Source organism: Pan paniscus, chromosome 9 (genome assembly GCF_029289425.2).
Source record: "Pan paniscus chromosome 9, NHGRI_mPanPan1-v2.0_pri, whole genome shotgun sequence".
NCBI lineage: Eukaryota > Metazoa > Chordata > Mammalia > Primates > Hominidae > Pan > Pan paniscus.
Window position 1 is genome coordinate 12760152 of NC_073258.2, and position 27275 is coordinate 12787426.

Here is a 27275-nt window from a genome sequence, read left to right on the forward strand (position 1 = left end):
CGCAGGGCCCTGTTCTAGACACTGGGTAGCCTGCCATTGCAGCACTCCAGATAAAAAAATTATGTTCATTTAGATTAGGAGAATGTCAGTGGCTAGGGTGATCTGACACTCAAACAACCCAATGTGGAGATGATGTCCTTTAAGTCTTCCTGATCAGGCAAGTACCTATTTGCAGAGGGTTCCAGTAACTTCATTTTCAGAGAAGGAACTGTGGGAGCAGAGACCAGGCAGGTTATTTATAACTAACCCAGGTATATGAATTTTCTCTTTGAGGGAAAGAAATTTTCAGTTTACAGTTTTCACTGGCACCTAGGTTAGCAAACTTAAGATGTTTGCCAGATGTCTTCATCTCATGCTGTTAAATTTAACACATAACATTCCAACTTGATCTTAACTTTGTTAGTTTTTCTAAAACATCAGTTTCTTTCCCAAAACATGTTTCCATGGAAAACACAAGCATTTCCAGGCAATAACCCCATCATCTGTGCCACTATAGACAACCATCAGATAAACTTCCTTAATTCATACCACATCTGCTCTTTCAGCCCTGTACGACCTTGAGCATGCATGCACACACACACACACACACACACACACACACACACGCACAGAGAAAACAAAACTCCTAATTATTTTTTCCCAAAATAAGCATCTGACCCAAATTGCCCTTCCAATTTTCTATTAAATGAAAGACAAATTGTCAGGACCAAATCAGCCAACTTTATTAAAAACTGGGAAGTCTTTCAAAAGCTTTCAGGGTGAACTGTCATGTTAAACCTGACAAGTAGTTAATAGGGGAGAATTGCATCTATATGGTCCCTGTTTATCTCTTGGCACATTCTGGTAAGTGAAGACTGCTTGGGCACAGGCATCTCTCTCCACTATATCACTATGGAGGACTCTTTCTTCACCCCACTACTTGAAAAATTAAAGCAATGTGAGAGCCCAGGATATGCCAACTGATTTCTAGTCTGGCCTTGTTTCATTTGGCAGGCAGGATGGGGGCAGGGAAGTGGTATAGTCGAGGACATAGGCTTTGAAGTTAGACAACCTTGAGTTTACACAGACTCTCCCTCCTCCTAGCCCTGTAATTATGGGCACATCTCTTAACCCAAGTCTTAAGTTTCATTAGCTATAAAATGGGGATAATAATATTTACCTTATAGGCTTGTTGTAAGGATGAATGATATAACATGGATGAAAGCAACAACCCCTGCCTGGCAGTATAGTATAAGCTTATTAAATGGCAACTCTGTTTAAGAGTAACGACTAAGGATGCTGTGGTTTAAAAAATAAAGAAAAAAAAAAGCACCTGCTCTTTCTCAATGCCAGAACACAAAGGTAAAGCAGTGAATATACCATTTCTCTTTAGATTAATCATCTCTAAAATAAGGACATGGCATCAAGGATCTCAAAGATTCTTCCTCTATGACTCTAGCCTTCTGAGGTCTTATATTCAGGGAGAAATGAACATTGAAAAGTGGGAGAAATTAAACCATCTTTCTGACTAGTTCCTTGGGAGACCCAAGCTGTGCTTCATCAGTACTTTCAGTTCCAAAGCGTATAGGATCAAGTCAGTTCCAGAGAGCAGGGTTTGGATGAGGAGGCCTGGGTGGAGAGTACCGGTTAACTCCATGGCTGCAAAAACAATTCTTTCTTCACAGTAATACAATGATAGCAAAGGGGACATTTGACCTTTTCAAGATTTTTAAAATGCAAAATACAAGGTATGCACATAATCTTGTTTACTGACTGATCCTTTAAAAAATCTGGCATATTAATAATTCCACTTAAAATACTGAAGATGGGAGCCAGAAGGAAACTTGTTCTTTCTGTACAATGACTGAGAAGGGAATTCTAATGAATATTTTGGCACACATATCTCATTTTCTGGCTGCTTTAGGACCCAAGAGCCAGTAGGTCATAATTAAAGCCAATAATGGCAACTCCAGACAGCCCAAATATTTTCCTGGTGCTGTCAATTCACTGCATTAAATGTTTTAACATCATTTCTTGTGGAGTGTAGAACATATGCACAGAGGGGGAATTAAATGTTGATGTGAAATTTGGAACATTTGCTGCAAGTTGCCCCAAAAGATATTGTTTATTACATTCAAAGGAATTATACAATGTTTTCCTTATTAGATAATCTTAAATGACCCTTTCTGGGCTGAGAGCTGTGAAGTTTGTCCTCAAGTTGTCAGAACAAAATCATATTTTCTGCAGAAAAAGAAAACAAAAAACACGTTTGGGGTTGAGGCTGCATGTCATGTAAATAAATGAACGTCTTCTACCTCCACTGGATCTTCAGGAATGTTCTCTTTGGTCACCAGGAGTTGTGTTGCTACAGAGTTAAAGCTACTCACTTTTCTGTCAACTCGACTTCCAAAAAGAAAACCCACAAATATATGTTTGCAAAATCTGTTTGGGATCCTGGAAACAAGGTCCTTAACTTTATCTTTTTCCTGAACAAGTTTCATATTTAAAAAAAATAGTAACAATTAAAATTCCTCCAGCCCTACCCCCACCTTCTTTCATCCTTCCATTTCTACTTTAAATGATAAGAAAGTTTCCTCTTGGATGGAAATTAAACATCTCAGCCTGGGTGAGGCAGCTCAGGCTTGTAATCCCAGCATTTTGGTAGGCTGAGGCAGGAGCCTTGCTTGAGGTCAAGGGTTCAAGACCAGCCTGGGCAACATAAGGAAATCCCCCTTCTCTAATCTAAGGGGAAAAAAAAAAAAGTATCTCAGTCTAAGGTGTGTCTGAGAGAGTTCTGAATCACCATTTTGGGATGGAACAAACTGACCAGTCACTTCTTTTTTTTTTTTTTGAGACGGAATCTCGCTCTGTCACCCAGGCTGGAGTGCAGTGGCGCAATCTCGGCTCACTGCAAGCTCCGCCTCCCGGGTTCACGCCATTCTCCTGCCTCAGCCTCCTGAGTAGCTGGGACTACAGGCGCCTGCCACCACGCCCGGCTAATTTTTTGTATTTTTATTAGAGACAGGGTTTCACCATGTTAGCCAGGATGGTCTTGATCTCCTTACCTCGTGATCTGCCTGCCTCGGCCTCCCAAAGTGCTGGGATTACAGGCGTGAGCCACTGCTCCCGGCTGACCAGTCACTTCTTAAAGGCAAAACTGGATTTGCTCTGCAAAACAATTCAGCAAAAACTTGGGTTCCAAACTCTGGTGCTACACGGTGACAATGGAAACTTTCCAGCTACAACTTGGAAGTTGGGAGCCAAGCACAATACTAAGTCAAGGAAGGTATTTGAGGCCAAAGCAGACAGTGGTCTTGGCACTGCCTGCTCCTGAGCCCAAGCTGCAGCAGCTGTGGGGTGGTGATGCAGCTTTCAGAGATCTCTAAATCTCTAAGTACACCAGAAACCAGATTTTATTAACTCCCCTTTTCTCTTCCACTTTTTTTTGCCCCTACATTTCTGCCATGGATTATATCATAATAGATGGTGAAAATGCTGTGAGGTGTATACTCAATTCCTAGGCATTCTTCCACTTAATCATACTCAGTTTTCTTTGAGGGCCTCCACATTGTAAATGAGTAACACCTTGATACTGGGAAAATGAATATGAAACTCAGGGCCACAGCCTCTGTGATCTGGTCATTCTGGGGCAGTCATTTTCCTACTTGGCCTGCAGAACCAGGCAGGTCTCTGGCCTGGGGGTGGCGGGTGATGTTGTATTCTCTTGTCAAAGTGCACAGAGCCCACTCTGAGAAGATGCTATACTCTTCACGTTACAAGATGGCAATATGCCCGTTTCTGGGCCAATTGGCTGACTCAGAGATGAGGAGATTATTCCGTGATACTTTGTTTTCATTCCAGTCCAAAGGGTAAAAAAAAAAAAATGTAAAACTCTGCTGCCACCTGCTGTTTCTTTAGGAATAAATTCTTGAAACGGTTCTAGGTTGATTGTATATTGGTTATCTTAGCCAAGTGCCTTGGTGGTGAATTTGGGGGATTTTGGAATATAAGTTTATGTAGTTGTGTACCAACTGGACTGTCATTTCCTAGGATGAACTGTTGGACCACATGGGTGGCTTCTCTCTTTCAGTCCATTAAGTCCTGCCTCCCTCATCCCTTGCTGGGACTCAAGGGCAGACTCCTTGATCCCAGACAACTTTCCAAGGGAGTTCACGCAAGGCTCTGACCAGTGAGGCTCCAGAGCAAAGCCCAGGAGGCTTATAGGTTTAAGTGTATTTTCTTTATGGGCCAATGATGTCTGAAAACTGTAGCAGTAGGTAAATTCCCCAAGCACAGACTATTATCTGCTGGGTGTCAGTGGGTGGTATTGGAAGTGCCTCTCAGAAGTGCTCTTCTCAGCTTGAGGTTCATTTGTGATGAGGTTCATTTGTGGTGTCTCCAGATGTTTTATCTTTGTCTTCCTTGAGGAAACTGAGGCAGATTAAGGAAGACGAGTGTCCAGGAAAGTAAAGGCTAGCTCCATTTGAATCACACCCAGGTGAGAATACTTGAGCTCAGGTTAGATGATGAGAGGGATGAGGAAAACAGTGGCTCCTCGGAGCTCAAATAAAGAGCACTGGAGCATTAATATAGTCAGTCATAAGCTTAGATGGGCTTGATAAAGCCCTTAGTCATCTTATTGGAGGCATCCAGAGGACAGAGGCTGCCTTGCCTTGACTATATTAGTGGCTTGTTGCTGCTCCAAATCAGAAAGTGGGATTTTCCTTTTTGCCTTCTTTGGGAAGATCCATTTGTATGTAAATGAGTTCTTTTTGATTGCAGTCATTGTTGTAGCTGAGAATTCTTTCAACCAAGATCTTTTTCTTGGCAGAGATTACTGAGTCTATTAAGTGTGTTTTCATATAATTCTAAGTGACTTTTTAGATGGACACAGAAAGAAGTGTTAAGGAAATGACCCTTGGTCTTTTCTCCTATCAAAGAGAAAAGGCATTTGAGTGGTATCGATAAGCATTGAAGGTAACTGATGGCTTATCACTGTGTCTGGCATTATAGCTGGCACATTTATTGACTGAATGATCAAACTTATCACCCGTTGTTCTTCCCAGAAGGTTCGTGAGACCTGTTGGGGAGGGACGGGGATAGAAAGGAACAGAAGGAAGAGTCTCAGAGTTAATCAGGTGGAAAGTCTGTAAGTGGAGTGAACCACGGGAGCTAGAATGCTATGGTAGGACCAAAATTAATACTGTATATGTCAAAATAAATGTGTATTACTTATAAAGTATATACAGTTCCTAAAAATTATCAGACAAGGTTATTATGTACAACATTTCTCCCTTCTGTGTCTCATTCCCTAAATATTATGATTGTTAACGTATTGCACAAGCTTGACCATGTTTATGCTTCATGTATTTTCTTGTTTATGTCCCCGTTGTTCTCCCTCAGTATTTTGTAAAGGCTTTGGAAAAGTTCCAGCCTATCTCAGCTATGTGAAGAAGAGTTCAGGGAAGGAGTTTGTATAACACTAAAGAAATGTCAGTATCTCCTCACAGGTAGGGGCTGACATGATGCCACGGCAATGGGAAATGAAGTGGGAAACCCGAAGCAGGAAGGAAAACTCAGGAGAACTGGGTTGGGATAGTGGTTTCAGCTTCTCCTCGCCTCCTAAAGAGTCTCTTGATAGTTCTCAGGCCTTGAAGGTTCTGCCTGCCCCCAGGTTCCCCACCCCAGGAAAAGAAGCAACTTCTCAGGAGAATAATGAGGTTGGTGTTTACCTTTGTGCTTCATTTGAGTAGCATGAGAGCACCCCATTCCTCGCATCTGTTCATTCTTCTCCCCTTAGAAATCTTGTCTCAGCTGAAAGGTCAGAGCTAGAAGCCCCAATCTGCTTCTAGCTCTGACCTTCTGGCTTTGTCAGGAATCCCTATGAATTTGTGCTGTTGATTTTCTTTGAACTAAATACAGAAATTTGTCTGCACTCTGGGATAGAGAAGAGAGTATAGTAATTGCCAGGAGAACTGAAGATGACCTTAAGGCAGGCCAGGTGACTGGTAAACCATACCCTTCACAAGGCTACCAGAGCTCTAGCCTGACCAATATTATTTTGAAAGGGAATACATTAGAATCCCTGGTGACTAGATGAACATGGCCATCACTATTTCTACAAACCTGTCTTCTGATGAACATATACTCCTGCTGGATGGTGTCAAGACATGCTTGTTTCTTGAGTGGTTTAGATACCAGTTATTGCCCCTCCTGTTATGCCTGGTAACTAGGATGCTGTCAAGAAAATACAGCAGGACTTCATTGAGCTTAAAAAGAGCATTTCAAAAATATTGCATTAGCCTTTTGTCCTTTCAGTCTGTTTTTCATAGAACAAATGTAATCTTAGTCGCTACAAATTTGTTTAAAATAGCTCTTCTGGTGAGTCACCTAAAGTTAACTGCAGATATGGTATTGTTTTAGCCATGTCAAGCTTGAAATGTTATCCAAGTCCTAGGAACTACTGACTACGGGAAGCTGATGATGTATGTGCCCTCACACGTGTTTTGAGGATGATCCTATAATGTCCGGAGAGAAAGAAATGCCTGAGATGAACTGGTCAGCATTACATTTCTCAGAACGGGCTGCAAGAGCTTCAGAAGCAAAAGGAGTGTTCTCTGTAGGCTCAGATGCTCACATGACCCAAGACACGTGAAGGTTCTGCCCATCATTCACCCCTCTATCCCCACAAGTGGTCAGAAAGTTAGGAAAATCTCCAAGAGACCATGCAGAAGGGTCAAAGGATCTTGCAGATGTTCTGAGCAAAAAAATGAAAACTTTAAACAGAACCTTGTGCCATGACTTGAAAGGTCATTATCTAGTTCACACTTACATCAGACTATAAATATTGTCAGAAAAATGGATATGTTTGCCAGGACCATGAACAGTAAAATCGCTTAAAATAGGCCACAGAAACCCTCAAGGCCAGTGGGGCCATGGCAGGCCATGACACTCAAACCTGATGCTGCCTTGTGAGAGACCTCAGCAGGAACAAAATCCAACAGCTGCTTATTGGAAAATTTATACTCAGTGGCCCTCAAAAATTGCAAAAGCCTTTCAAGTCATGTAAGTTAATTTTGTCTCACTCTTCCACCAGGTAGAAGTGAGACAGGGAGACTCATGCTCCTTAAATGAGGTCCCTTGTCAAAGACCAGCTGTCTTATGGCCTTTGAATACTCTGCCCTTCCCCCTTCCTATGGTATAGCTTTGTGTCCAGTTAGCACTGAGCAGAAGCTGCTCTCCTGCGTCCCCACCCAATGTTGGCTAAAGCCAGGTCACCTCCTGCCAGGCAGCGGCTGGGTGAAAGTCCAGAGAAGCTCTCCTGAATAAACAAGTCAAACAAAGGCAGTTCCCAGCAGTGGATGGGGCTGTACTCCAGAAGTCTATTTGCAAATCTGTCCTTTAGAACTCGGAAGACATTCCCCAGGAGAAGCAATGTTATGCAGTGTGGCAAGGTTCCCAGGCTAGCCCACACCTCTGATTTAACCCAAAATGGGCTTGGAAAACAGTGCTGTAGAACTCATCATTATGGGTAATACCTTTGTAGTCTCTGCTCTTCAGTTTACAAATAGTTGCTGAGCTAGGCATGGTTCCAGGTGATGTGAAGGTTCAAAGCTGCCTCAGCTTTGTGGAGTAGGTAGATTCAGTAGCTCCTGGGTGCACAGTGGCTGAGATTTTCCCAGTCTCATGAAATCCCTGCTTCTCTTTCCTATCTACATGTTTTAGGCTGAAAGTGAAGGGATGACCATTCCGGCTTTTCTTTGGTTTGTTTCTTCAAGATATCCTGGTGTAGGGAAGGAAGGGTGAGAGTCCTGGCTCTATCATTACACACAGCAGCATCTCCAAGCTTCAGTTTCTCCTCTGAAAAATAGGATAATATGTAGCTAAGAGAGCCTTGGAGTTGCCCCCCCAGCCCTTGTTCTTCTCTTGGTAACTACCATGACTTTTGTTAGGGTATCCACATCTCCCCCAATAGACCATTCCACTCCTGAAGACTCAGGCCTAGTGCAATTCCATTTTAAGGCCACTATTACAGGACCCAGTGATGGGTGCTGGCCTAATTCAGGCCAATGAGCTTGCATAAGTTTATTGGCTTATTTCCAGAAAAACAAATTTCCTTTTTCCTGCTAGATAAGAATGGGACACATATGTGGTCTCACTAGCAATTCAGGCCAATGAGTTTGCATAAGTTTACTGGCTTATTTCCGGAAAAACAAGTTCCCTTTCTCCTGCTAGATAAAAATGGGAGACATATGCAGTCTCAGCAGCAATAGAAAGCCACTCTGAGACTAAAACAGGGGCAAGCCCTAGATGGAAGCTCTCATTGTGAATGGCAGAGTGGAGTGATGGAAAATAGAACTCCCTGATAAAGTTGTTGAACTCCTAAATGGACCCATCCTCAATCCTGTTATACTTCTATTGTGTAAACCAATCATCTCCTTCACTTAGTAACCCATAGTGAGTTGAGCTTTCTGCTCCTTTTAATGGAAGCCATCTTAATTAATACATTATAGCACAGGATTTACTATGGGCATTAAATGGGATATAGCATTCACAGTATCTGTCTCATGCTGAAAACAGAAAAAAAATTCATAGTATTTAGCACAGAATTTATATATGACCCCTGCCCTTCCAGTCCAAGGGCACTAATGGAAAAGACCATAGTTTCTCAGGCCTTTGTTGGATAGGGAAGAAGAGGGCATGTGTGGACTCCAGCACGACCTTAACCTGGTTTGAGGCTTGAATATCTTGCCTGGGCTGGAAAGGTGGCCCCTCTGGACTGGCTTTAATTTTAGGATCAGTCCCTTTAGAGGGAGTAGATCTTGTAACCTGGGGTTTCCCTAGCCCTTGGCAAGTATACATGTTGAAGAGGGTTGGGAGACAAAGAGGGAAGAAAGGAGAGAACCATGACTTGCTGGTGTAATAATAAAAGGTCCTACCTATCTTTGGGATCGAGATTAATCTCTCCTCTCTTTCTTCTTTTTCCTCCTTTCTTCCTTACATTTTTTCTCACTCCCAGTTCTCATTAGGGCTGAAGAAGAAAGGGAAGTCAAAGCTGGGATGGCAAAGGAGTGGAAGTATATGCCAGAGGGAGAAAGGGGAACTTGTGTAAGCTAATTCTGATGACTTTGCATTCAAGTGTAGCACAGATCTCAGTTTTCAGACTAAATGGTAGCTTTAGACTCCTATCGGAGGTTGGCAAGGCTGGTTTCTTGGAGTTTTTGCATGAAGAACAGGAAACTAGGCAGAGCAGCCTGGTTCAAGGACAAAGGGTTATGTTATGACTAATAGGAAGGAGGAATCATTTGGAGTACACACAGTGGCTGTAAGTCAGATTTCGGTCATTTCATTACCCCCAGATTTAGCCTAAGTCACCAGGGAGAGGAGACTGCAATAAAAGAAAAATTAACAAAAAGCTGACATGACTGAAATCTGAAGGAACTTGATTCACATGACATTACTGCTTTGCAGTTGTGCTGTATTACAAGGGTAGAGCTCATTTGTCCTAGTTTAGCATACTGCACTTGAGAGTATGCTAGAACACAGGATGGAAAAGGAGTGTGAGAAAACATTACTTCACAAAAGTGGGTCAAGGGTGCCATGTTCCAACTGTGAAATGGATGCTTAGAAATGAAAATAGAACTCCAGTGTGGTCTGACCAGAACAGGATTGTGCTGCCACCCTCTTATCGGGACACTAGATTTATGGCTGTGGTCAAGAATTGCCCTAGTCTTGTTTTTATCAGTCACATTCCAATAATGCCTCATAATGAATCCATGGTCAATTAAAAGCCCAGTTGTTTTTACATGAACTGCTGCCAAGTCAGGAATCCCTGTGAATTTGTGTTGTTGATTTTCTTTGAACCAAATACAGAACTTTACAATGATTCTGCTTGAAAGTCATGCTGGTCAGATTATTTTGCATCTTGCTTATTTTGTCTGTTAGCTATTACTCTAAACTTTGTGCTTACCTTCTTCATCATTTAAGACACGTATAAAAATATTGACTAGGGCCAGGTGCAGTGGTTTATGCCTGTAATCCCAGCAGTTTTGAAGGCTGAGGTGGGAGGATTGCTTGAAGCCAGGAGTTTAAGACCAGCCTGGGAAACAAAGTGAGACCCCCATCTCTACAAAAAATTAGAAATAAAATCAGTTGGGTCTGGTGATATGTGCTTGTAGTCCCAGCTACTTGGGAAGCTGAGGTAGAAGGATTGCCTGAGCCCAGGAGCTTGGGGCTGCAGTGAGCTGTGATCACTCCACTGCCCTTGTTCCAGCCTGGGTGACAGAGTGAGTGTGTGTATAGCTATTCAGTCAGTGGCCAAACCATATATATATATATATATATATATATATATATATATATATATATATTTTTTTTTTTAGGCAGGATCTCACTCTGTTGCCCAGGTTGGAGTGCAGTGGCATGATCTCAGATTACTGTAGCCTCAACCTTCAGGGCTCAGGTGATCCTCCCACCTCAGCTTCCTAAGTAGATAGGACTACAGGCACACTCCACCATGCCTGTATAATTTCTGTACTTTTAGTAGAGATGGGGTTTTGCCATATTGTCCAGGCTGGTCTTGAACTCCTGGGTTCAAGTGAACCGCCTGCCTCGACCTCCCAAAGTGCTGGGATTACAGATGTGAGCTACCATGCCTGGCCTCATGGTACTTTTATACCACTTTCCCTCTCCACCTTATCCATCACTGGATCATGAGATGCATTATGTATTTTCTTTATGAAATCAAGTTACACTGACTCTAGCATTTCCACCCTGGTGGCCTGGCACTTACCCAGTGTCTTGCACGTAATAGGCTCTCAATAAATGTTTGTGGAATTAAACTGAATTCTGTGAATCATCAGCATAATAAAATTTAAAAGAAGGAAATGAGGCATGATTCACTGATGAACCACTTGGGATCTCAGTGCTCTTTATATTCCTTTTCGTTGTTTTAAGTGAAAATGTCACACATTACAGGAAAATAAAATGTCAACTATGATTGACAATATACATTATGCCAACTATCATCATTATCAATACCCAAAATTATATTTTTTTCTTTTACAAAAAACATAATCATGTGCAACTTCATTTTTTAATTTAATCTATTTTGGCTACCTTTCTATTATTCAGTAGAATTTCATTGCATGAACCTTAGTCTCTTCTAAGTGTTTAACACATTATCTGTTTAAATTCATTAGATTCTGACATAAGAATCATTTGTTTTCAAATTATGGAGTTAATCTATTCTTCTTTTTTTTTTTTCTAGACGGGGTCTTGCTCTGTTGCCTGGCTGGAGTGCAGTGGTGCTAACATGGCTCACTGCAGCCTTGACCTCCTGGACTCAAGTGATCCTCCCACCTCAGCCTCCCAAGTAGCTGGGACTCCAAGTGGGTGCCACTACAGCCAGTAAGTTTTTGTACTTTTTGTAGAAATAGTGTCTTACTATGTTGCCCAGGCTGATCTCAAACTCCTGAGCTCAAGCAATCCTCCCACCTTGGCCTCCCAAAGTGCTGGGATTATAGGTATGAGCCATCATGCCCAGCCTAATCCATTCTTCCTAATGTATGTTAAACACCCACCATATGCCAGACCTTGCGTCAGAACATTGAGGAATTAAAAAGAAAAACTGGGCAAGGGCCTGGCCCTCCAGAGACTTGGAATCTGATAGAGGTCACAAAATAAGCACATTTATGGTGTTGGAACAAGGTTCTCTGTGTTAGGGTCTACTACAGGGGAGTGTGCCATGTGCTCTGGGGCCTTGATTAAATACAAAGGACTATAATTTTCTCTCCTGTGGGGCTCCCTGGAGCTTGGAGCAGCAGCCAAGAGATGTTCAGGCAGCTGAGACTCTCATCATAACCAAAGTTCTTCTGCCACTCTTGGACCTAGGATAGGAAAATTGATGGGCTCTCTGCCTTCCGGCAGCTCCTGCTCGGGCAGTGTGTGATAGAAGAGGCACTTACTTTGGGTGAGGGTCCACTGCCCCTTCCTTTCTTCTGTGGCCATCAGGTGGGCCATGTGGTCTGACCACAGAGACCCTGACAGAGGGAGAAAGAGGAAAAGGCCAAAAAACAGAAACCATGAAGAAGCAGAAGGACTCTTAAGGTGACCTTCATGAAACCTCACCTCTGGAATTCATACCTTGGTATAATCCCCTCTCCTTGAGTGTGGATGTGGCCTGTGCCTTTTCTACCTAGCAGAATATAGTAAAGACGGTGAATTGTATGTGATTATTGATTATGCTGCGTATGATATGAATATTAGTGCTGTCTTACTGAACTGCTCTCTTGGCTTGGCGGAAGCAGTTGGCTATGTTGGGAGCCCCACATGCCAAAGAACTGTGGGCAGCCTCTAAGAGTTGAGGGTGGCCACTGGTTGACAGCCACCATGAGACTGAATCCCTGAGTCTTATTAATGCAACCACAGGAAACAGAATTCTGCCAACTGAATTCTGAGTGTGTTTGGAGCAGATCTTTCCCTAGACCAGCCTCAGATGAGATCACAGCCTTGGCTGACACCTTGATTACAACCTTCTAAGACCCTAAGCAGAAAATCCAGCTAAGTCAAACCTGTACTCCTGAACCACAGAAACTGAGATAATAAACTTGCGCTCTTTTAAGCAGTTAAACTTGTGGTAATATGGCTAAGCAGCAATAGTTAATTAATATCCTAACAGTTAATCTCTTTTGCCTTCCATAAGAACTGCAGGAGAAAAAATGATGCAGGGAAGGGAGATTGGAAGGGAATTCCAGCAACCTCTATGAAGAGAAGAAATTGACTAGGGAAAGGACTTTTGCTGTGACGCTCTACCACATTTGTTCATTCATTCATTCATTCATTCATTCGTTAAAGATGTTAAAGTAGAGATATGTGTATCAGCCTTCAGGAAAGGCTATTGGCATGGACTGAATTGTGTCTCCCTGTATTAGTCCGTTTTCACACTGCTTTAAAGAACTACCTGAGACTAGGTGATTTATAGAGAAAAGAAGGTTTAATTGACTCACAGTTCTGCATGGCTGGGGAGGCCTCAGGAAACTTACAGTCATGGTGGAAAGGGAAGCAGTCACATCTGACATGGTGGCAGGAGATGGAGGGTGGGGGAAATTGCCAAACACTTTCAAACCACCAGATCTTATGAGAATTCACTATCATAAGAACAGCATGGGTGAAACTGCCCCCATGATCCATTCACTCCTACGGGGTCCCTCCCGCAACATGTGGGGGTTACAATTCGAGATGAGATTTGGGTAGGAATACAGAGCCAAACCATATCAGTCCCCAAATTCATATGTTGAAACCTTAACTCCCAACACCTCAGAATGTGATAGGGCCCTTAGTGGGTGTGGTGGCATATGCCTAAAACCCCAGCTACTTGGGAGGCTAATATGGTTAGGCTTTGTGTCCCCACTCAAATTTCATCTTGAATTGTAATTCTCAGGTGTTTAGGGAGAGACCTGGTGGGAAGTGATTGGATTACAGGGACAGTTTCCTCCATGCTGGTCTCAAGGTAGTGAGTGAATTCTCATGAGATCTGATAGTTTTATAAATGGTAGCTTTTCCTGTGCTGACACATGCTGTCTCTCGCCTACTGGCATGTCAGACGTGCTTGCTTCTCCTCCCACCAGGATTGTAAGTTTCCTGAAGCCTCCCCAGCCATGTGGAATTGTGAGTCAATTAAACCCCCTTTGTTTATAAATTACCGAGTCTCAAGCAGTTGTGTTTTTTTTTTTTTTTTGGAGATGGAGTCTCTGTCACCCAGGCTGGAGTACAGTGGCACAGTCTCAGCTCACTGCAACCTCCACCTCCTGGGTTCAAGCGATTCTCCTGCCTCAGCCTCCCAAGTAGCTGGGACTACTGGTGTGTGCCACCACATCTGGCTAATTTTTTTGTATTTTTAGTAGAAATGGGGTTTCAGCATGTTAGCCAGGATGGTCTCGGTCTCCTGACCTCGTGATCTGCCTGCCTTGGCCTCCCAAAGTGCTGATATTACAGGCATGAGCCACCTCACCTGGCCCAGGCAGTTCTTCATAGCAGCGTGAAAATGGACTAATACAGAGGCTGAGGTGGGAGGATCACTTGAGCCCATGAGCTGGAGGCTGCAGTGAGCTATGATCATGCCACTGCACTCCAGCCGAGGTGACAGAATGAGATCCTATCTCTAAACAAACAAACAAAAACAAAAATCTTGATAGGGCCTTTAAAGAAGAAATTTAGTTAAAATGAGGTCATTAGGATAGGCCCTAATCCAATCTGACTAGGGTCCTTATAAGAAGAGGAGATTAGGACATACAGAAAGATAACAAGAATGCACCCACACAGGGAAAGGCCATATGAGGACAGCACAAAGGCAACCATCTGCAAGCCAAGGAGAGAGGTCTCAGGAGAACCCAATCTGCTGACACCTTATTCTTGGACTTCTGGCCTCCAGAACTGTGACAAAATAAATTTCTGGTGTTTTAGCCACCCAGTCTGTGGAATTTTGTTATGGCATCTCTAGCAAACTAACACAACTATAAAAACTACTGTAGATATTTTAAGCAGAGAAAGATTTAATATAGAAAGTTAGGTGCTTTCAAAATCACTGGAAGAGCTGGAGTAGCTGGAGTTGGGGCTGCCACTAGAACTAATGTATTTAAGAATGCACTGCCTGTGGTCTGGGGACTGTGAAGCTGATGCCTCTTCTGTTGGCTCTGCCATGGCCATCATAGCTGCCTCGTCACAATTGAGTCAGTGAAAAGCTGAGGTCAACTGCCCACCTCACGTGCCCATGATCTCAACCGCCAGGAGGAAATGGTAGCAGGGTGATGGCCTCCATCCCAGTTATACATTCCAAATCTCATGTGAGGGCACTTAATTGAATCTAGTATCCTAGCTGCAAAGAATCTGAAGTTTTTAACCTTCCAGCCTCTGTAGCACAGGAAGGTACAAAGAAAGGAGCGGGAAAGGACACTGAAGCACGCAGACATATCCAGCACAGTATGCTAGATATCAGATGAAAGCAAGTGCCCAATCTGTAGGTATTCAGAGTAGACACCTGAAACTGACATGATTCATTAAACTTCTCTCCTATATCAAAGGTATCAGATGCATTAAAAAGGAGAGGATTTGTAAAGAGGATTTATTTGGAAAAGTTGTGCAGTGAGTTGTATTTGCATCAACCCTGAGGAATAAGGCTGAGTGCTTTTCCTAGTATCTCAGGTCAAGAGAGAAGGGATTAAACAGGACCACCCTGAGAACTTGTTATGTATCTCCTGCCATTGTGTGGTGGGAGGGTCCATATTGGACTTTCGTCTGGCTTCTGCCTGGAAAATTTAAAAGATGGAGATGGTTTGACTAGATGCTTGAACCTTGGGAATAAAGGGAAGATGGTTGACCTGGGCAGCTTGCTCTTCTAGAGTTTGTTGTGAGTAGAGAGTGTGTGAATGTTTAAGAGCTGTAGGATGACACAGGAGAAGTCAACTGGGAGAGGTGGGGAAGCACTGAGTTGAATAATTGAAATGTTAGCTAAGCTGAGAAGGGCAGAGTATGGCATTCTAGGTAGAGGGACCAGCATATGAAAAGGCTCAGAGGCATAAAAGGGTCTAGAATGTCCAAGGAAAAGTAAAATGTTCAGTGTGACTAGGGTGTAATTTGGAGGCATGAGAAGAATAAGAAATTCACTTGGGAAAATGTCCTAAGCAAATGCTGTTTGTCCTTTGTCCTTTGGGAACTAGGGAATTACTGTAGAGTTTTTTTAAATTAATATACTTTATTTTTAGAGTAGTTTTGGAAATATAGAAAAACTAAGCAAATAGTATAGAGAGTTCCCACACAGCCTCCTACTTTCCCCTATTATTAATCTCTTACATTAGCATGGTCCATTTGTTACAATTAATGAATCTATATTGATACGCTTTTTGTTGTTGTTGTTTAAGACAGAGTCTCACTCTGTCATGTAGGCTGGAGCACAGTGGCGTGATCATGGTTCACCGCAGCCTTGACCTCTCTGGCCCAAGCGATACTCCCACCTCAGCCTCCTGAGTAGCTGGGACCACAGGTATGCACTACCAAACCCAGCTAATTTTCAAATTTTGTATAGAGACTGGGTCTTGCTATGTTGCCCAGGCTGGTCTTCAACTCCTGGGCTTAAGTGATTCTCCTGCCTTGGCCTCCCAAAGTGTTGGGATTATAGGCATGAGCCACTGTGCCTGGCCTCATATTGATATACTATTATTAACTAAAGTCCATCATTTATTCATATTTCCTTAGTTTTTGCCTAATGTTCTTTTTCTATTCCAGAATCCTATGTGGACACTACATTTTTCATGTCTCCTTTGGCTTCTCTTGGCTGTGACAGTGTCTCAGACTTTCTTTTCTTTTTTTGATAAATTTGAAAGTTTTGAGAAGTACTGGCCAGGCATTTTGTAGGATGCCCCTTTATTGGAATTTTTCTGATGTTTTTCACATGACAAGATTGGGGTTGTGGGTACTATGGGTTTTGAAGACCATTTGATCTGTGTTTTACAAAAGTGATATGGGGCCAATGTGGAAGGTGAACTAGTTCAAATTTATTAAGTCAGTACCCTTTCATTTTGAAGCCCTGCAATGTCTTACCTTCACCATTATTAAAGAAACAAAACAAAATAACTCACTCCTTAATGTGGCTCACACAGCTTTCCAGGATCTGGACCCAGTCTGCCTCTCTGACTTCATCCGCTGACACTCTTTTCCCTGTTCTTTATGCCAAACTTATAAGCTTCTGTTTCTTTCTCTTCTTTTTTTTTGGTTAAGAGATGGAGTCTCATCCCTGTTGTTCAGGCTGGAGTGCAGTGGCATGATTGTAGCTCACAGCAACCTCTAACTCCTGGGTTCAAGCAATCCTCCTGCCCCAGCTTCCTGAGTAGCTGGGTAGCTGGGACCACAGATGCATGCCACCATGCCCAGCTAATTAAAAAAAAATTCTTTTTTTTTTTGAGACAGGGAATCTTGCTATGTTGCCCAGGCTTGTCTTCAACTTCTGGCCTCAAGTAATTCTCCTGGCCAGGTGTGGTGCCTCATGCCTGTAATCTCAGCACTTTGGGAGACTGAGGCAGGTGGATCACTTGAGCTCAGGATTCGAGACCAGCCTGAGCAACATGGTGAAACCTTGCCTATAAAAAAAATTTTTGGCTTGGTTCCAAGTCTTTGCTATTGTGAATAGTGCCGCAATAAACATACGTGTGCATGTGTCTTTATAAGAGCATGATTTATAATCCTTTGGGTATATACCCAGTAATGGGATGGCTGGGTCAAATGGTATTTCTAGTTCTAGATCCCTGAGGAATCACCACACTGACTTCCACAATGCTTGAGCTAGTTTATAGTCCCACCAACAGTGTAAAAGTGTTCCTATTTCTCCACATCCTCTCCAGCACCTGTTGTTTCCTGACTTTTTAATGATCGCCATTCTAACTGGTGTGAGATGGTATCTCATTGTGGTTTTGATTTGCATTTCTCTGATGGCCAGTGATGATGAGCATTTTTTCATGTGTCTTTTGGCTGCATAAATGTCTTCTTTTGAGAAGTGCCTGTTCATATCCTGTGCCCACTTTTTGATGGGGCTGTTTGTTTTTTTCTTGTAAATTTGTCTGAGTTTATTGTAGATTCTGGATATTAGCCCTTTGTCAGATGAGTAGATTGCAAAAATTTTCTCCCATTCTGTAGGTTGCCTGTTCACTCTGATGGTAGTTTCTTTTGCTGTGCAGAAGCTCTTGAGTTTAATTAGATCCCATTTGTCAATTTTGGCTTTTGTTGCCATTGCTTTTGGTGTTTTAGACATGAAGCCCTTGCCCATGCCTATGTCCTGAATGGTATTGCCTAGGTTTTCTTCTAGGGTTTTTATGGTTTTAGGTCTAACATTTAAGTCTTTAATCCACCTTTAATTAATTTTTGTATAAGGTGTAAGGAAGGGATCCAGTTTCAGCTTTCTACATATGGCTAGCCAGTTTTCCCAGCACCATTTATTAAATAGGGAATCATTTCCCCATTTCTTGTTTTTGTCAGGTTTGTCAAAGATCAGGTAGTTGTAGATATGCGGCATTATTTCTGAGGGCTCTGTTCTGTTCCATTGGTCTATATCTCTGTTTTGGTACCAGTACCATGCTGTTTTGGTTACTGTAGCCTTGTAGTATAGTTTGATAGACTGGATTAAGAAAATGTGGCACATATACACCATGGAATGCTATGCAGCCATAAAAAGTGATGAGTTCGTGTCCTTTGTAGGGACATGGATGAAGCTGGAAACCATCATTCTCAGCAAACTATCACAAGGACAAAAAACCAAACACCGCATATTCTCACTTGTAGGTGGGAATTGAACAATGAGAACACGTGGACACAGGAAGGGGAACATCACACACCGGGGCCTGTTGTGGGGTGGGGAGAGGGGGGAGGGATAGCATTAGGAGATATACCTAATGTTAAATGATGAGTTAATGGGTGCAGCACACCAACATGGCACATGTATACATATGCAACTAACCTGCACGTTGTGCACATGTACCCTAAAACTTAAAGTATAATAAAAAAAAATTTTAAATTAGCCTGGTGTGGTGGCCTTTATTTCCAGCTACTTGGGGGGCTGAGATGGAAGAATCACCTGAGCCCAGGAGGCTGAGGCTGTGGTGAGCTGTGATCTGGTCACTGCATTCCAGCCTGAATGATGGAGTGAGACCCTGTCACAAAAACAAAAATGAAACAAAACAAAACAAAAGATTCTCCTGCCTTTGCCTCCCAAAGTGCTGGGATTACAGTGAGCCATGGCATCCAGCCCTCTCTTTCTATTTCTTGAAGGTGCTAATAGTCCAGGCAGAAGATGATTAGGTTAGAGGAGGAGGAACAGATTAGAAAATATATATGTGGTAGAATTGACAGGATTTTGCCGATTGGATCTATGATATTAAAAAGAGAGAGAATTTGAGCACAGTTCTGAGATTTGTAGTTCAAATGACTTGATCAACAGTTGTGCCATTTACTGAGATGGGGAATACAGGAGTTTGGAGGGGGAACATAATGAGATCACCATGACATACTGAGTTTGATTTGTCTATGGGGTATTGAGGTGTTCTTGTCCAGCAGGAAGTTGGAAATCATGAGTCTTAAGTTCAGGAGGGATGTTGGAATAAGTGTAATTGGCAAACAAGAGATTGTGGCAGGGGCTGTGATTATTAATTCAACTGGGATAAACCCAAGGGCCATATTTGCAGTAATTCAAACCCTTGGCAGTAAACAGTTGAATGTGAACTTCAGGTCAGCAGAGAAATTAAATTTATTTTGGAGACTATCAGGCAAGAGGAGGCCAGGACTTTGGGGAGGATTTTGTGGTCTTTCTACTCTCCAGGCTTAAAACTAAATGCTGCTTCTTTTCTACCAGAATGAAACTCTGAGACTTAAAAAGGCTGCTATATTAAACAATTAACATAGCCTCAGAAAAAGTAACAGAGAGATTTGGGGCTTGGGCAGAATGACATAAACAGAAAATAGAGTATTAGATAGGCCAGGTTATGATGAAATTATTCCCAGGTATGTTGTTTCTGTAAGGCCTTTTCTTTTCTTTTTTAAAGACAGGGTCTTACTCTGTTGCCCAAGCTTCAATGCAGTTGTACAATCATAGCTCACTGCAGCTTCCAACTCCTGGGCTCAAGCAATCCTGCCCCACCTTCCCAAAGTGATGGGATTACAGACATGAGCCACCATGCTTAGGCAGTTTCCTTATGCTGTAGTCCTTATGCCACTATATTTACATTTTTTGGTTTTTTTTGAGGCAAGGTCTGTCACCCAGGATGGAGTGCAGTGGTTCTGGTGCTATCTCAGCTCACTGCAACCTCCGCCTCCCAGGCTTAAGTGATCCTCCCACCTCAGCCTCCTGTGTAGCTAGAACTACAGGTGTGCACCACTGCACCCAGCTAGTTCTTTTATTTTTTTGTGGAAATGGGGTGTTACTATGTTGCCCAGGCTGGTTTCAAACTCCTGGGCTCAACCAATCCACCTGCCTTGTCCTCCAAAAGTGCTGGGATTATAGGTGTGAGCCACTGCATCCAGCCTATATTTACATTAAAAAAAATTACAAAAGTAGTACATTCATGGATGGCAGATGCTGTGGACTGGCTCACTCAATAACCATCCCAACTGCCTTCTCTGTTGACTTTTTCTATTATAGAGGCTGTAAACAACACACACAAATTCCCAGACTTCATCACAATCTAAGACAGCTGTGTAATATAGTGTGGTAAGTAAGCAGATGTCCCTGAGGTGGGCTTCCATTTCTGAATAAAAAGGCAAAGACTTGGGGTTTCTTCCAAGATGGCTGAATAGGAACAGCTCCAGTGTGCAGCTCCCAGCAAGATCGATGCAGAAGACGGGTGATTTCTGCATTTCCAACTGAGGTAGCTGGTTAATTTCACTGGGACTGGTTAGACAGTGGGTGCAGCCTATGGAGGGACAGCCAAACCAGGGTGGGATGTTGCCTCACCCAGGAAGCACAAGGGGTCGGGGGATTTCCTTTTCCTAGCGAAGGGAAGCTGTGACAGACTGTACCTGGAAAACTGGTACACTCTGCCCAAATACTGTGCTTTTCCCACGGTCTTAGCAACAACTGACAGACCAGGAGATTCCCTCCTGTTCCTGGCTTGGCGGGTCCCATGCCCACAGAGCCTTGCTCACTGCTAGTGCAGCAGTCTGAGATCGACCTGCAAGGCTGAAGCCTGGTGGGGATAGGGGTGTCCACCATCGCTGAGGCTTGAGTAGGTAAACAAAGTGGCTGGGAAGCTTGAACTGGGTGGAGCCCACTGCAGCTCAGCAAGGCCTACTGCCTCTATAGACTCCACCTCTGTGGGCAGGGCATAGCTGAACAAAAGGCAGCAGACAACTTCTGCAGACTTAAACATCCCTGTCTGACAGCTCTGAAGAGAGCAGTGGTTCTCCCAGCGTGGTGTTCGAGCTCTGAGAACAGACAGACTGCCTCCTCAAGTGGCTCCCTGACCCCATGTAGCCTGACCTCCCAGTAAGGGCTGACAGACACCTCATACAGGTGGGTGCCCTTCTGGGACGAAGCTTCCAGAGGAAGGATCAGGCAGCAATATTTGCTGTTCTGCAATATTTGCTGTTCTGTAGCCTCCACTGGTGATACTCAGGAAAACAGGGTCTGGAGTAGACCTCCAGCAAACTTGAACATACCTGCAGCTGAGGGTCCTGACTGTTAGAAGAAAAACTAACAAACAGAAAGAAACAGCATCAACATCAACAAAAAGGACATCCACACCAAAATCCCATCTGTAGGTCACCAACATCAAAGACCAAAGGTAGATAAAACCACAAAGATGGGGAGAAACAGAGCAGAAAAGCTGAAAATTCCAAAAACCAGAATGCCTCTACTCCTCCAAAGGATCACAGCTCCTCACCAACAACATAACAAAACTAGATGGAGAATGACCTTGATGAGTTGACAGAAGTAGGCTTCGGAAGGTCGGTGATAACAAACCTCTCCGAGCTAAAGAAGCTTGTTCTAACCCATCGCAAGGAATCTAAAAACCTTGAAGAAAGGTTAGATGAATGGCTAAGTAGAATAAACAGTGTAGAGAAGACCTTAAATGATCTGATGGAGCTGAAAACCACAGCATGAGAACTTCGTGATGCATGCACAAGCTTTAATAGCTGATTCAATCAAGTGGAAGAAAGGATATCAGTGATTGAAGATCAGATTAATGAAATAAAGCGAGAAGACAAGATTAGAGAAAAAAGAGTAAAAAGAAACGAACAAAGCCACCAAGAAATATGGGACTAGGTGAAAAGACCAAATCTACGTTTGACTGGTGTACCTGAAAGTGACGGAGAGAATAGAACCAAGTTAGAAAACACTCTTCAGGTTATTATCCAGGAGAACTTCCCCAACCTAGCAAGGCAGGCCATCATTCAAATTCAGGAAATACAGAGAACACCACAAACATACTCCATGAGAAGAGCAACCCCAAGACACATAATCATCAGATTCATCAAGGTTGAAATGAAGGAAAAAATGTTAAGGGCAGCTAGAGAGAAAGGTCGGGTTACCCACAAAACGAAGCCCATCAGACTAACAGCAGATCTCTCAGCAGAAACACTACAAGCCAGAAGAGAGAGGGGGCCAATATTCAACCTTCTTAAGAAAGGAATTTTCAACCCAGAATTTCATATCCAGCCAAACTAAGCTTCGTTAAGTGAAGGAGAAATAAAATCCTTTACAGACAAGCAAATGCTGAGAGATTTTGTCACCACCAGGCCTGCCTTACAAGAGGTCCTGAAAGAAGCACTAAACATGGAAAGGAACAACCAGTACCAGCCACTGCAAAAACATGCCAAATTGTAAAGACCATCGATGCTATGAAGAAACTGCATCAATTAATGCGCAAAATAACCAGCTAGCATCATAATGACAGGATCAAATTCACACATAACAATATTAACTTTAAATGTAAATGGGCTAAATGTGCCAATTAAAAGACACAGACAGGCAAATTGGATAGAGTCAAGACCCATCAGTGTGCTCTATTCAGGAGACCTATCTCATGTGCAAAGTCACACATAGGCTCAAAATAAAGGGATGGAGGAAGATCTACCAAGCAAATGAAAAGCAAAAAAAAAAAAAAAAAAAAAAAAAAAAAAAAAAAGCAGGGGTTGCAATCCTAGTCTCTGATAAAACAGACTTTAAACCAACGAAGATCAAAAGAGACAAAGAAGGCCGTTACATAATGGTAAAGGGATCAATTCAACAAGAAGAGTTAACTGTCCAAAATATAGATGCACCCAATACAGGAGCACCCAGATTCATAAAGCAAGTCCTTAGAGACCTACAAAGAGACTTAGACTCCCACGCAATAATAATGGGAGACTTTAACACCCAACTGTCAACATTAGACAGATCAACCAGACAGAAAGTTAACAAGGATATCCAGGACTTGAACTCAGCTCTGCACCAAGTGGACCTAATAGACATCTACAGAACTCTCCACTCTAAATCAACAGAATATACATTCTTCTCAGCATTACATCGCACTTATTCTAAAATTGACCACATAGTTGAAGGTAAAGCACTCCTCACCAAATATAAAAGAACAGAAATCACAACGAACTGTCTTTCAGACCACAGTGCAATCAAATTAGAACTCACGATTAAGAAACTCACTCAAAACCACATGACTACATGGAAACTGAGCAACCTGCTCCTGAATGACTACTGGGTACATAAGGAAATGAAGGCAGAAATAAAGATGTTCTTTGAAACCAATGAGAACAAAGACACAATGTGCCGGAATCTCTGGGACACATTTAAAGCAGTGTGTAGAGGGAAACTTATAGCACTAAATGCCCACAAGAGAAGGCAGGAAAGATCTAAAATTGACACCATAACATCACAATTAAACGAACTAGAGAAGCAAGGCAAACAAATTCAAAAGCTAGCAGAAGGCAAGAAATAACTAAGATCAGAGCAGAACTGAAGGAGATAGAGACACAAAATCCCTTCAAAAAATCAGTGAATCCAGGAGCTGGTTTTTTGAAAAGATCAACAAAATAGACTGCTAGCAAGACTAGTGAAGAAAAGAGAGAAGAATAAAACAGACACAAATAAAAAATGACAAAGGGGATATCACCACCTATCCCACAGAAATACAAACTACCATCAGAGAATGCTTTAAACACCTCTATGCAAATAAACTAGAAAATCTAGAAGAAATGGATAAATTCCTCGACACATACACCCTCCCAAGACTAAACCAGGAAGAAGCTGAATCTCTGAATAGACCAATAACAGGCTCTGAAATTGAGGCAATAATTAATAGCTTACCAACCAGAAAAAGTTCAGGACCAGAAGGATTCACAGCCAAATTCTACCAGACGTACAAAGAAGAGCTGGTACCATTCCTTCTGAAACTACTTCAATCAATAGAAAAAGAGGGCATCCTCCCTAACTCATTTTATGAGGCCAGCATCATCCTGATTACCAAAGCCTGGCAGAGACACAACAAAAAAAGAGAATTTTCGACAAACATCCCTGATAAACGTCAATGCGAAAATCCTCAATAAAATACTGGCAAACTGAATCCAGCAGCACATCAAAAAGCTTATCCACCACGATCAAGTCGGCTTCACACCTGGGATGCAAGGCTGGTTCAACATGTGCAAATCAATAAACATAATCCATCACATAAACGAACCAACCTCAAAAACCACATGATTATCTCAATAGATGCAGAAAAGGCCTTTGACAAAATTCAACAGCCCTTCATGCTAAAAACTCTCAATAAACTAGGTATTGATGGAACGTATCTCAAAATAATAAGAGCTATTTATGACAAACCCACAGGCAGTATCACACTGAATGGGCAAAAACTGGAAGCCTTCGCTTTGAAAACCGGCACAAGACAAGGATGCCCTCTCTCACCACTCCTACTCAACATAGTGTTGGAGTTCTGGCCAGGGCAATCAGGCAATAGAAGGAAATAAAAGGTATTCAATCAGGAAGAGAGGAAGTCAAATTGTCCCTGTTTGTAGGTGACATGATTGTTTATTTAGAAAACCCCATCATCTCAGCACAAAATCTCCTTAAGCTGATAAACAACTTCTGCAAAGTCTCAGGATACAAAATCAATGTGCAAAAATCACAAGCATTCTTTACACCAATAACAGACAAACAGAGAGCCAAATCACGAGTGAACTACCATTCGCAATTGCTACAAAGAGAATAGAATAGCTAGGAATCCAACTTAGAAGGGATGTGAAGGACTTCTTCAAGGATAACTACAAACCACTGCTGAATGAAATAAAAGAGGACACAAACAAATGGAAGAATGTTCCATGCGTATGGGTAGGAAGAATCAATATCATGAAAATGGCCATGCTGCCCAAGGTAATTTATAGATTCAATGCCATCCCCATCAAGCTACCAATGACTTTCTTCACAGAATTGGAAAAAACTACTTTAAAGTTCATATGGAACCAAAAAAGACCCCACATAGCCAAGAGAATCCTAAGCAAAAAGAACAAAACTAGAGGCATCACACTACCTGACTTCAAACTATACTATCAGGCTGCAGTAACCAAAACAGCATGGTACTGGTACCAACACACATATCTGTGTTGTTATATATACATGTGTATATATATGTATATATACATATATACATATATAATATATATGTATATGTATATATACATATATAATATATATGTATATGTATATATACATATATATTATATATGTATATATACATATACATATATATTATATATGTATATATGTATATATGTATATATACATCTATATTATATATGTATATATGTATATATGTATATATACATCTATATTATATATGTATATATGTATATATGTATATATACATCTATATTATATATGTATATATGTATATATGTATATATACATCTATATTATATATGTATATATGTATATATACATATATATTATAGATGTATATATGTGTATATATATTATATATGTATATATACATATATATTAATATACGTATATATACATATATATTATATATGTATATATACATATATTTATATATATGTATATATACATATAATATATATGTATATATACGTATATAAATATATGTATATATACATATATATTATATATGTGTATATATATGTGTATATATATGTATGTATGCATGTATGCACCAATGGAACAGAACAGAGGCCTCAGAAATAACACCACACATCTACAACCAACTGATGTTTGACAAACCTGACAAAAGCAAGAAATGGGGAAAGGATTCCCTATTTAATATATGGTGCTGGGAATATATATATATATATATATATGTATGTATGTATGTATGTATACACCAATGGAACAGAACAGAGGCCTCAGAAATAACACCACACATCTACAACCAACTGATGTTTGACAAACCTGACAAAAGCAAGAAATGGGGAAAGGATTCCCTATTTAATATATGGTGCTGGGAAAACTGGCTAGCCGTATGTAGAAAGCTGAAACTGGATCCCTTCCTTACACCTGATACAAAAATTAACTCAGATGGATTAAATACTTAAATGTAACACCTAAAACCATACAAGCCCTAGAAGAAAACCTAGGCAATACCATTTAGGACATAGGCATGGGCAAAGACTTCATGACTAAAACACCAAAAGCAATGGCAACAAAAGCCAAAATAGACAAAAGAGATCTAATTAAACTAAAGAGCTTCTGCATAGCAAAAGAAACTACCATGAGAGTAAACAGTCAAGCTATAGAATGGGAGAAAAATTTTGCAATCTACCCATCTGACAAAGGGCTAATATCCAGAATCTACAAAGAACTCAAACAAATTTACAAGAAAAAAACAAACAACCCCATCAAAAAGTGGGCACAGGATATGAACTTCTCAAAAGAAGACATTTATGCAGCCAAAAGACATGAAAAAAATGCTCATCCTCACTGGTCATCAGAGAAATCCAAATCAAAACCACAATGAGATACTATCTCACACCAGTTAGAATGGTGATCATTAAAAAGTCAGGAAACAACAGATGCTGGAGAGGATGTGGAGAAATGGAAACGCTTTTACACTGTTGGTGGGAGGGTAAATTAGTTCAACCATTGTGGAAGACAGTGTGGTGATTCCTCAGGGATCCAGAACTAGAAATACCATTTGACCCAGCCATCCCATTACTGGGTATATACCCAAAGGATCATAAATCATGCTACTATAATGACACATGCACACGTATGTTTATTGCGGCACTATTCACAATAGCAAAGACTTGGAACCAACCCAAATGTCCATCAATGATAGACTGGATTAAGAAAATGTGGCACATATACACTATGGAATACTATGCAGCCATAAAAAAGAATGAGTTCATGTCCTTTGCAGGGACATGGATGAAGCTGGAAACCATTCTCAGCAAACTATCACAAGGACAGAAAACCAAATACTGCATGTTCTCATTCATAGGTGGGAATTGAACAATGAGAACACATGGACACAGGGTGGGGAACATCACACACCCAGGCCTGTCAGGGGTGGGGGACTAGGGGAGGGATAGCATTAGGAGAAGTACATAATGTAGATGATGGGTTGATGGGTGCAGCAAGCCAACATAGCACATGTATACCTATGTAACAAACCTGTGTGTTGTGCACATGTACCCTAGAACTTAAAGTATAATAAAAAATAAAAATAAAAAAATAAAATCAGGAACATAGTATCAGCCAAAAAAAATTAGTTACTTCAGAGGATTGAAATTAAAAGAAAATTATGAAAATG